The sequence below is a fragment of the Gossypium hirsutum genome, chromosome A05 (genome assembly GCF_007990345.1).
Source record: "Gossypium hirsutum isolate 1008001.06 chromosome A05, Gossypium_hirsutum_v2.1, whole genome shotgun sequence".
Classification (NCBI taxonomy): domain Eukaryota; kingdom Viridiplantae; phylum Streptophyta; class Magnoliopsida; order Malvales; family Malvaceae; genus Gossypium; species Gossypium hirsutum.
Genome location: NC_053428.1, coordinates 95,668,909 through 95,684,200, shown reverse-complemented (window position 1 = coordinate 95,684,200; position 15,292 = coordinate 95,668,909).

Genomic DNA, 15,292 nt, shown 5'->3' with positions numbered 1-15,292 from the left:
ATATAGGGTCACACTTCTCTGTTAATTGAGAAATACCAAGCAATGTAGTTTAGTCTTCCCAGGAAGCCACGAACCTCTTTTTGAGTGCGTGGTGAAGATAACTCTTGTATAGTCCGGACTTTGTCCGAATCAATCTCAATTCCTCTCTCACTGACTACAAAGCCCAGTAGCTTTCCAGATCTAGCCCCAAAGGTACACTTGGTTGGATTAAGCTTTAGTTGAAATTTTCTCAATCTCATGAACAACTTTCTCAATACTTAGATGTGTTCCTTTTCAGTACGTGATTTGGCTATCATATTATCAACATAGACTTCAATTTCTTTATGCATCATATCATGAAATAAGGTTACCATGACTCTTTGATATGTTGCTCCAGCATTCTTTAATCCAAATGGCATCACCTTGTAACAAAACGTGCCCCACAAGGTTATAAAAGTAGTCATTCCCATGTCTTTAGGATGCATCTTTATCTAATTGTACCCCAAGAAGCCATCCATGAAGGAAAACAACGAGTAAGAAGCCGTATTATCCACTAGTGTATCAAAGTGAGGCAAGGGGAAATTGTCCTTTGGGCTAGCCTTATTTAGATCTCTATAATCCATACACATTCACACCTTTTCGTCTTTCTTGGGAACAGACACAACGTTGCCTACCCATCCTGAGTACTTGATCACCTGAAGGAATCCAGCATCAAATTGCTTTTTGACTTCCTCCCTTATCTTTAAAATAATAGCTGGCCTCATTCTTCGAAGTTTCTGTTGCACCGACTTGCAATCTTCTTTGATGGGAAAGCGATGTATTATAATATCAGTGCTTAAGCTAGGCATATGTTGGTATGACCATGCAAAAACATTTTTGCATTCCAAAAGCAACCCAACAATGTGACAACCCTATTTTTGACCCTAGTTGGAAAGTGGTTTCGGGACCATAAAACCGAGTCACAAAAATAATTAACCGTTATATCTTATGCTTATTGTATGTGAACCTGCATGTGTGAAAGCTTCTTGCTTTAATTTTGTCAATTGTATGTAAAATTTATTAAATAGGATTTATGTGAGACAATTGTGAAATGTGACAGGTAATTTTAAATATGGTCTACTAATGCATGTTAAAAAAAAATGGACTTGCATGTCAAATTATCCATTTTTCTTTAGTGGCTGGCCATGTAGTTGATTCATATATATTATATGTATATTATATTAACATTAATTTAAACTAAATGAATTAAAGAATAAAAATAAAAGAATAATGGCTTAGTGGGGAGGAGAAACCAAAGTTGGTTCATCCTTTGATTTCTTTGGCCGAAAATTTCAAGAAGAGAATGGGGGAAAACAAACATTCGGCTACCCCTTCCTAGCCTTGATTAAGGTATGTTTGAAGTGTTTTGATAGAAATTTCTTGTGTGTTTTAGGATAGTTTCTTAATTCCTCCATAACCCATGTGCAAATTTTCATTTTGGTAGCTATAGGAGCAATCGGTCATGAGAGGATTTTTCATTTAGAAATGTTATGTTGATGTTTTGTTGTGAATCAATAAAAGTACTCTATTTGGTTGAGATTATAAAAGTATGTTAAGTTTTTGAATTTGTAATTGTAAAGATTAAGTGTTTGTGTTATAGCCGAATATACATTGAAAATTTTAATGGAGAAACTCTTATGATATAAGCTTGTAAAATTGAAGTTATAAATTGTGTTTTGTAGTTTAAATGGTTAAACACTATTCGGTTATAGCCTTAATTTTTCATGAAGAAATCAAGTTAAATGTATTTGTGTCTATGCTATGGCCGAATGTACTATGGCTGATTGAGGACTATGATAAAATTTAGTAAGGTATGTGCTTTAAATGTGTTATGAACTATTATAGGTTAAGTTAGGTTGAAGCTTGGTGAAATTGAACTTGAAAAATGATTTGAGCACAATGTGGTATTGATATTATGTATAAGTAAATTTATAGATATATATATGATGAAATTGATTGGTGAGATACATGCTTAAATAATATGTATACAAAGAATGTGTGAAAGAGTGAATTGGTAATAATCTACTTGGGACAGCAGCAGTAAGGTGAATTTCGAAAATCACCATAAATTGTAGGAATTGAATTAGAAGCTGAATAAATTATTTAATTAAAGCTTGATGAGTCTAGTTTTCTATAATAGAAACCGTAAAAGTAAAAGAATTACCGATCATAAAATATTTGAAGTAATGTGGGACAGAGTCAAAATGACTTCTAGATGCCCTGTTCTGTTTTTATAAAATCATTATAAAATGTATAAAAATGGTCATAGAATAAATTTTATATGCTTAGACTCCTTAGTGAGTCTAGTTTCAAATTAAATAAACAAAAACATATTTTGATTTCTGTATAATGAGAAATTTATTTCGTAGTGAAGAATGGTCAGATTTGTCAAACAGTGAAACAAGGGAAACTTTATGAAAAATATGGTATTGATTGGCTAGACTAAAAATTATGAAAATTTTATGGATAAAATATAAATGAGTCTATTTTCAAGGAAAATTTACGGAAACTGATTTGGAGTTTCGTAGCTCTAGTTATAATTAATTTAATGACTGTTGCTCAGGAATTCAGCTTATAGTCAAATTGTGATTATATAGTAAACATTGATGAAAGAAAAATTTTGCTAATGAATTGCTTATTGATTTCTTATAAGCTTACTATAATCTGTATATGTGAAAGTCGAATATATATGTATTATGTTCTGAAAGTAATACTTGAATAATTGATTAATGATTAGTTTAAAATTTATTGAATTAAAGCTCAAGAGCATAGAGGGGCAACCTCGGATAAGGGAAAAGCTAAAGTCGCAGAATAACCAACCCGAAATTTGTTCAGAAAGATACAAGGTAAGTTTTGAGTAATCACCTTTAGTATAAAATTTATAATGCCTTGACATATATATACTACATGAATTTTGATCTTTTTGGTTCTATTTGAATTAAGTTGAATGGTAAATTAGGGTTAAGCTTGATTGATGAAAGGTACGTGTGATATTCATGCATGATTTTAAGCTGAAATGAAATAATGGTGTTCATAAGAAGCTCATGTCCAAATGTAGCCAATGGCTACTAATAATGTGAAATGTTCTATGAAATGTGTTAGAATACGATAAAAAACCATGTTATTTGATGTGGAATTGTATCTGGGCTTAAAGACCCGCAAGCTTCGTGCTGGAATTGTATCCGGGCTTAAAGACCCGAATTGTATCCGGGCTTAAAGACCTGCAGGCTTCGTGCTGGAATTGTATCCGGGCTTAAAGACCCGCAGGCTTTGTGCTGGAATGACATCCGGGTTAAAAACCTGCAGGCTGTGCTAGATATGTGTTTCGAGTCCGAAGACTTGATAGGACCGGTGTCAGTAAGTTAAGTATGATTACGACATTGAATATCCGTGCAAGTAAGTATTATATATGTTATACCTGCTAAGGTACGTATTACGTACTCATAAGTGAATTGACTTCAAAACGAATTATTAGTATCAAAGAATGGTATATATATGTGAGTGTGTATATGTATGTGAATGAATACCGTATTTATGAATAAGAGAATGACTTATTTGGTCAATGTATGTCATTGTAAAAGCATGTTTCTTAAAGAAATTTTATGAACCATATAGAATAGTGAAATATGTACTGAGAATTTTCTTGTGTATTCATGTATATATATATATTCGGCCAATAGGTTATAATTAATGTACTTGTGAGTTTTTGGCCAAGTAATTTACAAATTAAATTTGGGTTCTTGTGATACTTAATGTTAGATTTTAAATGATACGTTTTAATTGTTTGAAACACTTAAAACTTACTAAGCCTCGAAAGCTTACTCCGTTTTATTTTATTTCTTTGTTTTATAGATTGTCAATTTTGGCCACCGACTCGGGGATCATCAGCAGTTCATCATACTATCGATCTTTTTGGTACAGTTATATTTTGGCCTTGGTATGACATGTATAGGTTAGGCCAGTGACGATTATGTTTTGTATTGTAAATATTTTAGCCATATGAAAATGGCATTTATATAACTTAAAGATCAGTATGTACTCAGCTTAATTTCTGTCTTTGTTGATTGATTATATGGACAAAAAAAATTTAATTGTTTGGCTCGGTAATACCTCATAGCCTAAATCGCCGATCGGACTCGGGTTAGGGGTGTTGCAAACAAGGTCTCGCTTTGTTTCTTCAGTTATGCATGTTCCAATTTTTATAACTTTTCCCTCTTCTAGAGTCACCATGTCTACTACTTTATGAGGTGAAATTTACTTTTCCTCTTGTTCTACCATCCTTACAAAGTCCGGAGATGAATTACAGTCTCTGTTATCTTCAAAGTCCTGAGATCCCTCTAAACACATGTCTTGCTCAAATAGTGATTCTGAGTCAGTAACAGTGTCACTCATGATATTGATATCCAAAGATATTATAGGTACAAAAATATACAAAGAATGAATGAATTTGATAATTATTGTTTTATATGGTATGTTTATGAATAAAAGAATAATAAGAGAAAGTCCAAAAAAGAATCAGGATAATTATTTAAATAAAAAGGATAAAACAATTGCTTTGTGAAAAGATTGAAAGGTTATCTGCTCAAAATGATAGCAAAAATGTAATTCATTGAAATAATGATATTTGAACATGAGCCTATTTCATAAAGAAATCTTTATTGCCTTTAGGCTTAAAACAATAAGTTTGTTTTGAACATTACTCTGAGTGAGCTCTAAAAACTACAGGAAGGTCTTCTGCAGTCCAATTGTCTAGAACACTCCCAGGCTCATATGGACAAATATCTGATGAAATCCTGTCATCAATTGTCTCTTCAAATATGGTATTGATGTGCACATTTTCCAATTCTCCTTCCACGTTTTCTTTCTCTGGCATCCCTCATTCAGGATAAATAATCCCTCCTGATACAAAAGTCCTGGAAATGTAAGGAATTATCATGGGTTCCCACTTAATTTCTCCACCACTCACACGTGCTCTTCTTCTTTCCTGCCTTCTTTCCAATTCCCTTTTCCTTTGTCTCGCATCTGGATTGAACCCCAAACCAAAGCGATTATGCTTGTCCTTCAACATCGGAACCTCAATTCTTCCATGGAGACATCTCCCAAATCCCTTTCCTGGTAAAGCTCCACGTCTACCATCAACTGTAAACCCATCATCATAGTTTTAGACATTTTCAGCTCTAGAATTCTACTTCCCTCAGTGATGAATGTTGCATTTACAAACTCCAAAGATCGAAAAGAACACTCAATGGCTTCCTCATCTATCTCTAAATACGGCACATCACTGCTTACAGCCGCAATAATATCCTCTTCAGCATTTATCGTTACCAACCATCCTTTAGATACTAGCTTTAGCTTCTGATGTAATGATGAAGGCACTGCCCCTGCCGAATGTATCCAAGGTCTCCCCAACAAGCAGTTGTAAGAGGGCTTAATATCCATTACTAAGAAATCTACTTCATATATAGTTGGGCCAATCAGCAAAGGTATTTCTATTCTTCCCATAACTCTCCTTTCCGTGCCGTTAAATGCTCACACTATATTTTGACATCCCTTCATGTGTAAGCTATCCACAGGTAACCTATTTAACGTGGACAAGGGCAATACATTCAATGCCGACCCATTGTCAACCAGAACCCCTGACAATGTATATCCTTTACATTTGGTAGTTATATGCAAAGGTTTTTTAGATCCCATTCGTCCTGGTGGTATCTCATCATCATTGAAGAAGATGAAGTTATCAGCACTTATATTATTCACCAACTGGTCCAACTTGTTGACAGAAATATCATTGGTCACATATGTCTCGTTTAGCACTTTCATCAATGCACTTCGATGTACTTTTGAGTTAAGAAGCAAAGCTAACATAGATATGCGGGCTGGTTGTTTATGTAACTATTCCACCACATTGTACTCACTATGCTTCAGAAATTTCAGGAATTCCTTAGCTTCTTCTTCTTTCATCGGTTCATTAACAGGACCTTAGGTTCAACTGTTTTTCCCCTTTTTTGTTCGACCGTCAAATTTTTTCCTTTTACAGGCTCTGTTCGGGCACTTGTCAAATCATATCGTCTTCTACTGCGCGTGTGAAAACCTATATTTTGATCCTCCTTAAACAGGCTGACTGAACTCTCCTTTCCCGGGTCTGTCACACTACAATCATAATTCCAATGACCTTTTTTCTATCCTTGTAAGAGAAAACCGCTGGCTTCTAAATTATGATCTTCGGTGTTATCTGAATTCCTGCTTCATTCTTAGGACGTGAAATAATGACCACAGGACGATTGACTTTTGGGACGTTCATTGTGGATTTCGACGCACATATATAACTTTCCTCCTTAACCTCTTCATAAAATTATATCTCCTTGTTATCCATCAGGCCTTGGATAGCAGCTCTGAACTCTTCTCATTCCTGAATTCCATGACCCTCTTCATGATGGAACTCACAATAATTCTCTATCTTATCATCATTTTCTTCTGAATTCGAAGTAACTAACCCCCTTCTTGCCATCTCCTTCCAGACCCATTTCAAAAGAGTTTTTACTTCTGAAACATCCACCTTGGTTCTTTTTCCCATACCTACATCTATTGCATTTACCCCACTGTCAGTATGATTAGGTAGCAGATTTTCTGTACTGGGCACATTATCGAACTTCACAATACCTATCTGAATAAATCTCTCAACCAGCTTCTTAAAAGTAGTGCAATTTTCTATCGAATGCCCTACGATCCCTGCATGATACTCATATTAAGCATTGGCATCGTACCATTTAGGGAATGAAGGTTGTAATGGCTTTAGATAAAAAGGTGCCACCACATGTGCGTCGAACAAACTTTGATATAATTCTTTATATGTCATAGGGATTGGAGTAAATTGAAGTTTCTCATTATTTTGCTTTGCTCTAGATTCCTGCCTTGATAAGCCCTGACCAGCAGTTATCACTTTTGGTTGACTTACAGTAACAGATTTTGAATACCTCATGTTTGCATTGTTCACCTCATTTTTCTTTTTCCGCGGAGCAGACCTTTTAGCACTTTCTCCTGCATCTATCCTTCCATTTCTTATAGCATTCTCAATCATTTCTCCTATCATGACCACATCTGCAAAACTCCTTGTGGCACTTCCTAACATGTGATTTATGAACGGAGCTTTTAAGGTATTAATAAAGAGCATAGTAGTTTCCTTCTCCAAGAGTGGTGGTTGAACTTGGATAACCATTTCCTTCCATCTCTGCACATACTGCTTAAAACTTTCATTTGGTTTCTTTTCTATATTCTGCAGAGTAATTCTATCAAGAGTCATATCTGTCACATGACTATACTGCTTCATGAATGCTTGTGCCAAATCTCTCCATGAACTAATTCTGTTTTGACTCAACTGATTGTACCATTTAGCAGCTATTCCCACCAAATTGTCCTAGAAGCAATGAATCAACAATTGATCGTTATTAACGTACCCAGTCATTCTTCTGCAAAACATGGTAATATGAGCTTCAGGACAGCTCGTTCCATTATACTTCTCGAATTTTGGCATCTTGAACTTATATGGAAGTACTAAATCTGGGACATAACTTAAATCTTTTGCATCAATTCCAGGATGTCTATCAACACCTTCCATTGCCCTGACCTTTTCCTCTAGCCATTTACACCGTTCCTCCAATTGCTTCTATGATTCTGCCCTTACTTTTTCTTCCTTCACAACTTCATCCAAATCAGGGACCATTGGATTATTTGAGTTGTTACCAGGATTAAACCCTGAACTAGCTTGGAAATTCATTGGTACTGACACTCCAGCCTAAAATTGCTAAGGCCTGATTGTAACAGATGGTTTTTGCAAATTGGTCTTAGGTTGTGTCTGTACATGTGCTGGAGTAAAGCCAGGAGGATATTGAGGGTCTTCATTATTTTCCCCAACATTATCTATAGGACCTTTTCCCTTATCCATTCTTCCTATCAGCAATTGGGACAATTGACTCATCATCTCTCTTTGGGACTCCATCATTTGATCTTTCATCTCTTGCTGAATCTTAGCTAGCTGCTCTTGCATCTGTGACTGCATTTGTTCTTGCATATCCTTTTGCATTTGCTCTAACTTTTCCAGTCTTTTGTCGATTGACTTAGTTTTTTTCCTTGTACCGTAGGGATGCATATTTGGTGTGTTTTTGTTGGTTTCCAGATTACTAAAATAATTTTAAATTAATTAAAATCTTGTTATAGCATTTAATGCATATGATGTAATGTAATGCAAATGCATGAATGCAAAGGAGGCATCAATTCTGATTCAATTCCATTTAGAAAACTTGACTAGAAAATAAAATTATTTACATAAAACTGAGTTGCAAATAAGACTTTGCCCTAAAGCTCAGAGCCTTGATTTTCCTAAGCAACGAAGCTAGTTCTTGTCCCCTATCTGATTACAACTCATACTTCACACTTAATATGTCTGCTTGTACCTCTAAAGTCTGCAAGTAATTAGCTACTTCTCGAATTTGTGTTACAGCTTCTCCCATGATGTAACCCCTGCTTTTAACTTGGTCTTGAGAGTGATGAAGCTGTCCCTTCCGTTGTTCTTTATTTGCTTCCAAGAACTCGATCCTCATTTCACAACTTTGCAATGCCGTCTCTAGTTCTTCTATTTCCCTTCCATCTCTACGATCTTGCTTAAGCTTGCTCTCAACTCTATCAGGGAATTACAATTCCGGTACAGACATAGAGATCTCTCAAGTTCTGCTACTCTAGCCCTTAATTCATCTTGTTCATTTTTACTCTCTGACAGACTTTTCTCCAAGGCTTCATTTCGAGCTTGAGCCTCCTAGAACCTCCTTCTACTGATCTACTTTAGTCTTTTCTTCTCAAACTTTCTGACGCCACTGCTCTGAATTTTTACCTAACCCAGCAGTCCTCATCGACAGGCGTAGCTTCTTATAATCTGTCTTCAAACTTTCCAAATCCTCCTCCACTTCAATCTTCCTTTTCCGTAACTTGTCTACCTCTGACTTCTGAACTTTCACATCTAATTTCAGGTGCATTTTCTCTTCTTCCAACTGCTTGATCCTTTTCCCAAGCTCAGAACTCTTTTTCTCAAAGTCTTGCTTTATAATTTCCAACTCTGACGGGGCAACTTGTAATTGTTCCTCCATTGGTCGGGTGTCTTCTAAGCTTGGTCTAGGAATATTATCATTGACCCTTTTCCTAAACCATCCAATGTACTCAGCTGTTGTCATAGAACCGACAGCCAACCTCTTCATCCAACGAGTTTGCTTCCAAGCATCAGATATTTCCCAAACTTTCTTCTTATAATGGTCACCTTTATATGGGAATTCGCACTAAGCAAGCCCGGAAGTAGTGGGTATAAACTGCCTCAATTTATATTGCCTTAATGTAAGCAAAGGAGTATATCCAGTAGCTCCCCAAATTCCTGACAATGGTACCCAATTAAAGTTCCCACATCGATACAGGATCTCATCAGCAACCATCCAAAAAGCTCTCCACTCTATATCCTCCTCCTTGAGATTTTGAAGAATTTCCATCCATTTCTCCTCTGAAATATCGTCTCTCCTTTGCATAGCTGTCTCTTCTTTTAATGGGAAATAACTTTAAGAGAAAACCCGATAAGAAACCTTGTTTACTTTCCGAAAATGCCCATGAAACCACACCATCAACAGCTGTGCACATCCAATAAATTGACTCTCACCTGTCCTCCGACACATGCTCAAGGATCTGAACGTTTCAGTCAGTATTGCAGGTACAGGTGTGATTCCTTTCTCAAGATGATCGAATAAGTCAGTGACTGCTTCATCCACATGCCTTAAAGCCTTAGGAAAAATCACCAATCCATAGATGCTTAAGGCGAAGATGTCGGTCCTCTTCCTTTCATCTAGAAGTGTTAAAACCAAATCTCTTAAATTCTCCCAAGGAATACATTTACTTCCCCTTTTTGTTAAATTCGAACAGTGACCCAAGGCTCGCTCATCCCCGAAATATTCATCAATTTTTTCGCAAAAGTTGGATCATTAAAAACCTTAGCATAAGCTTTTTTGACTTGAACTTTTGGACACCTCAGCAGGCTAGTATATTCCTCCACGGTAGGCACCAAACCCACTTCCCCAAAAGTGAAACAATTGTAGGAAGAATTCCAAAATTGAGCCATAACTCGGAACAGATGCATGTCCACCTTAATATTGAGCAAGTAAGGTATATCACCATAGCTCTGATAGAACAACTATTTGGTTCCCTCATCCCAACGAGCCGATATATCTCTCAACTCTAGCAACTTATTCTGCATTACATTGATGCGAGCGAATTTCTAAAACTCTGATGTATATCCTTCTGCCAGGCTATCCCCTTTCTCTGATTGTTACTTCGTTGACCATGCACGGACGGCCTCATTATCCTCAACTTTATCAAGAAATTCATTCTCCATGTTAAATCTTCTAACTTAGTAATCGAACACGAACCGACACCTCCTTTAATATGCAATGTTATGCAAAACAAAATCAAAACAAAACACCATACGTCAGTATCTAAAATAAGTAATAAAATACAAGCAAGATAAAGATAATCAAAGCACATATATGGGCAACTACTAAAGTTTAACCTAGCTCCACCTAAAGAAGGCTCTTAGGGTTCACTATATGTGGATTGGTTCTAAAGTAAATGTACCTAAACCAGTAGATTTCTCAATCCTCACCCATTATAGGCTCATACGGATTGAGTTCGGTTCAGGGGAATACATTTCCCTATGACCATGCAGAGATGGAAATCTCACAAAATCATAGGTACGGATGTATCCCAGAAGCAATCCACTAGCCCATACGGAGGTGAAAACCTCACGAAGGCATAGCTTCTCACTCCCACTTAAAGGTATAACCGCAACGGTCATGCAATGCAATGCAATGCAATATTATTCTACAAGACTTGGACCGCAACAATCATACAAACAAAGGCAACAAAAAATCATGATTTTCAAATGAAATTTCCAATTTAAACAAAAGGACAGAAAATAATCAATTTTGTGGCCTGACTCTCTTGTTTAATCACAGTGGAGTCGCCAAGCCATCGAAACCATTTTTTTATTTAAAAAAATAGAAATCAACTTTTAAACAAAATGTGAAGTCGCCACCAATCTTTTTGTTTAGGTGTGATTGGATCACCTAATAAAATATTTTGTTTCATTTAAATCAATTTTGGTCCACATAAATTTAAAAATGGGTTCGGGAGCCGGTTACGTATGAGGAAGGGTTAGCACCCTCACTACGCTCAAAAACTGGTACCAGATTGATTAATTGCTGTCTTTATGTCTAGGGTTTTTTTCAAAAAAAAAATTGAAATATAGTTCCTTTTAAAACATTTAAGTGGTTTAAGTTGGTCGTCAAAACTTTCTCGTTTCAAAGGTATAAAGCATCACATCCAGCACGATAGGACATGATCCTTTATACTTTTGAGAACACGATTGAGTTTTCCAAAAGCTCTTAGGTCAAAAATTTCAAAAGGGTATCAAAATATTTAGTCCAACGAAAAATCAAAACCCAACATAGTAGGGCACGATTTCTCGAATTTCTAAATACTGAACATTGCCTTTATTTTAGGATTTTTAAAATATATTTGTAAACTCGAAACATATTAATTTTATTTGAAATATAATGGAATGGTTGATTTTAAAGAGTTGGAAATTATAAAGCGACATTTGTAAACCAACAGAAAAAATGAAAACATAGGATAACATGCATGCATAAAATACAATAATTGATGAATGAAGATAATATAACTTATTTAATCAACTACCAAAACAAATAATTAGATATAACTAACCTAAAAAAAAAACCAACTTTCTAAGCAGGTATGGAGAACAATTGAGGTAACAATGAAAAAACGGAAAAAATAGCACAACAATAATATATATAGCCTAATATAATACAATCAATACAAAATATACAAAACAAAATGAAACTTTAAAAAAACACTATGGTATAAGACAAATTTAAAAATAATGATGAACACATATAATATATGAATTGATGAATTGATGAATTTGAAACTATTTGTAAAAACAAACTAGAGATATATATGTAATCATTAAAATATGTATTATAGAATGAAGATTTTTAGACCAAATAACATACAAAGTGTTAAAAACATTTTTTAAAATATATACAATAAAGGAAAATTTAATAATATATAAAATATGAAAGGATAGCAAGAATACATAATAAGATATAAACTTAAGAAATACACATAATAGGTGTCGAAACCATTTTTAAAGGGAGATTTTGAAAACGGGAGTCGCCACCTACCTTTTTAGGTGTGATTGGATCACCTTATAAAACATTTTGTTCTACGAAAATGTGAGAAAACAGGTTCGGGAGTCGGTTACGTACGAGGAAGGATTAGCACCCTCGCAACGCCCAAAATTGGTACCAAATTGAATAGTTTTTTGTCTTAATGTCAAAAGTTTGAAAGAATTTAAAAATAGGATCCCTTTTTAAAACCGGAATAATTTGAGTTGATAATCGAGATTCCTTCACTCCAAAAAAGTACAAACATCACATCCAGCATGATTGGACACGATATTCTTAAACTTTCGTAACTGAAATCATCTCGTGATTTACAAAATCTATTTAGAAGGATACTTTAGACATTTAGACAAACGGGAAATCGCAACCTAGCATGTTAGGGCACTACTTCCCGAATTCCTAAAGACGAAAACATTGCATCATTTTTAAAATTCTTTTGGATTAAATGAAATATAATTTTTTTTAAAACAATGATGCATTTAACATATTACAAGATATCAATACTAAATAATATAAACTACATGATACATACTTTAACATTTCATGCAAATATAATATAGAAAATGATAAATAACGACATGAATTACATAATATACATTAACATTTCATGCAGATATAATCATAAATAACATAAATATACATACATTAACATTTCATGCAAAATACAACATAGAAAACAATGAATATAACAATATAAATTACATAATATATATACAATAATATTTCATGCAAATATAACTAAAATAACAACATAAATAATCAATTTTCATGCAAATATATAAAAACAATAAATAACATAAAAAATAATAAATAATTTATGAGATAAAATTAACATACTAAAACAATACTAAATAAATACAAAAAAAGATACAAAAATAATAAACAAATTATGAACATATAAAAAATAAGTCAAAAAATAAAGATAAAAACTAAATACAATTAAAAATAACTGAGGTATTTAAAAAAATATTTAAAACAATATATAAATAATAAAGGAGAATTTTTTTAAAAATGGTTAATATATATAAAAATATACTATATGATATAATAACTTAATGTATATTTATAAAAATAATAATATGTTAAATAGGAACAAAATTTTATAGTAAATTTTAGAATATTACATACTAAATATTTAATAATAATATATAAAAATGTAATATTTAATAATAATTTTAAAATTTTAAAATTATACATAATATAATAAATAATATACAATAAAATATATTATATAATACAAATAAAATAAATATTTTTTATATAAATAAGGTTTAAAGTAAAATAAATAATATACAAAATATTTAAAATAAATAAATTATATAAATATATATATAAAGGATTAAAATTGAATTTAAATAAAACTCTAGGGTTAATTTTAAAATAATAAAATGAATTTTGGACCAAATTACAATACGGGCTAAAATCTGAGGAACTCACTGGGCAATTTGACCCTAATTCCAAAACGACGTCGTTCCCGAAATAGGCTTTATAATAGCAGCTAGGACTAAATTGAAACAAAAATAAATGGTCAGGGCCAAATTAAAATAAAATAAAATTTGAATTGAACGAAATTATAAATGCTGAAAATGCGGAAGGACTAAAGGGGCAAATTTCCCTTTTATCAAAAATGCGTGGATCCTCCCCGGGTTATCGGGTCAACACGCGGATCCTAGCCCTAAACGACATCATTTTGATACTTATTGAATTAAGTAAAAACGACGTCATTTTCATATCATTATATAAGTTATTTTTTATTAAAAAAACATTTGAACTTAGTCTTTTAAAAGAAAAAACCTTATGAAAATCCTCTGAAACCTCCTCTCTTCCGGTTTAACATCCGGCCATTGGCGCCACGAGCATCCACCGCACGCGCCCCATGCGCTACCATCGGCGCGGCCACACACGGTGGCCTGAAAGCCAAAAACACTCCTTTTCGAGTCAAATCATAGGTAATCTATTCTTTTTTCCCTTTTTGACGATAGTTTGTAAAAAAAATTCAAAAGAAACAAAAACGTTGGGTTTCCTTTCGATAAATAATATAAAAAATTGATTTTCAATAGTGTATTTCACTGTTAGCATAGAAAGACCAAGAAGAAATTATCAAAACTAAAGCAAAGATTAAATAGGTTTTGTAGATGTAAATCACCTTCGTATTTTCCTGATTTTTATCGTATATGTGCATGTAAGAAAACGTAGTCCATTACATCGTTTTGATTCAGGCTTTTATAGCCACCGAAAATCAACATAAATAATATTTACAATATTTGATTTTATTTCTTGCTATATTTGTATTGTCTCTGTTGTTTCTTTCCTTTTGCAGGCGAGTGAAGACCAGGTGACGAGGGATTGGCACGTCGATTGCGGCGCGAGATGAGGCCTGGTGTCGGGGTGCTTGCGGCGCCTAGGGTTTCAGAAAACCCTAGGTCCTCTGATTCTATTAATGGTTTGGGCCCTTTGGGCCGTGTTTATTTGTTGGGTTAGGAGGTTTAATGGGTGTAACCGGGTAGTTGCTTAGGTCACGAGTGAAAAAGGGTATTGGGTTAATGGGTATTTTGGTTTAGACTAATTGGGCTGTAAAATGTAATCGAGTTTTGGGTTATCAGGCCTTTAGGCCTGTTTATTGTAAATTGGACATTAACAGGGACACTTTATTTATTTAATTTGGTTTATAAATTTTTTTTTATTTCATTTCACGGGCCCGGACAAAAATGGGTTCCTACAATAGGTTTACAAAACATATATATATCTAAATAGATTTAGAAATAATTATTTGTAAAAATAGCATGAAATCAATAATGCATATAAAATTAAGTTAATCTATAAATTATATATGTGCCAATATACATGAAAGCATTTAAATGAGATACTACATAAAATATTAGAATAATATAATATAAAGAAGAATTCCTTAATAATAATTTTATAAACACAAAAATGAAGTTCCTAAAATAGCTTCATATAAAAATATTAGGTGACATAAAGCA